The following is a 1,457-nucleotide window of genomic DNA, read 5'->3' on the forward strand; positions in this document are numbered from 1 at the left end:
GCCCAGCCACGTCTGGGTCTCACATGATTTCGAGGTTCACACGGGTGGGCAGGGACTTGATTCTGGGTCCTGTGGTGCACCCCAGACTCTGACAGGAGGAAGATTTTCATATACGTTTTACTAATTTTCTTTCATCTCTGACACTTCTATTATAGAAAAAGGGCAAATAGCAATATTAAAATATTTCCTCTAATTAATCCCCCCCACCCCTGTACGAATTTCATGCACCGGGCCACTAGTGCAGCTATAAAAAAAGAAGGATCTCTTACCCTTTGAGACAGCATGGAGGGACTTGGAGAGCATTATGTATGTGAATTAAGCCAATCAGAGAAAGATAAGTATCACATGATCTCACTCATCTGTGGACTCTAGAGAACAAAATAAATTCTTGGAACAAAGAAGCAGTCACAGTGGAATTCCTAAATGTTGCCTTGATTTGCTGTATGGTTTAACAGGAGAATGAGCATCCAAACCAAATTTACAAACACGGGTGTCAATTCTGCTTTATTCTTAAACAGAGTAGTCACTTATTAAAATATGAATTCAAAGGTAATGTTACAATGAGAACTGAGTACCAGACATTTCTAAACTCTTAATCATTGCTGTATTTCTCCTACAAATAATTCTCAAAACTTTCTTTAGCATAGACATGTTTCAGAAAGAGATATCTACTGAAGGTTCACATGCTCTTTGCTGCGTTTCTTAATTTGTAATGGTCCAAATACGAGTTAGCTCCATTTCAGCATAAAATCTGCCTGGTGTTCCCTCTTCTGTTTCTCCCTGGAGTCACGCTGTTCTGATTTGAGTAAGTTCTTGCTTTGCACCCTCTCAACTTCCTGCAGGGCCTCTCTGCTGGGTGATTCAGAGGGTGACTCACAGTCTTCAGCAGTCACACCAGCAGCCACTCAGGAGTTGTACAAAGATCTTTGTACAAATTGTACAGGAAAATCAGCTCTTTCGTAGACAGACCCAGAGAGCTGGTGTGCCGTTACCAATAGCAACATGCCTTCCCCTTCTGCCGGTTAGCTTCTACTCTGTCCAAGACTGAGGAAGTCTAATGGTTGTGTGTCACACTATGCCACCTACTCAGAGGGCAGCTATCTTCTGCCAATCCCCATGACAGCGATCCATGACCTTACACTTTTCATCTCACGGTACAGCACGGCCCAGCATGTTCTCAGTTACTGTTTACTTTACTGTAACCCTAGAGAGTATGTATTGTAATGCTGCATTTTTGATGAGAAAATTGAGGGCCAGCATTAAGTAATTTGTTCAAGTTCACACAGTTAGTAAAGAAGTGAATTAAACTCAGGGTTATCTTCTTTATACCAATGACTCACACATCTTGTGCATTAGAATATCCACCCTATATCAACCCATCAGTGCTTTTCAGCAGCCCTCCACAGTGTTTCTCAGATATGGCCAAAGTTTGAGGACTGATTTTACACCATGATGTT

This window comes from Myotis davidii, unplaced genomic scaffold, assembly GCF_000327345.1.
Source record: "Myotis davidii unplaced genomic scaffold, ASM32734v1 scaffold54, whole genome shotgun sequence".
NCBI lineage: Eukaryota > Metazoa > Chordata > Mammalia > Chiroptera > Vespertilionidae > Myotis > Myotis davidii.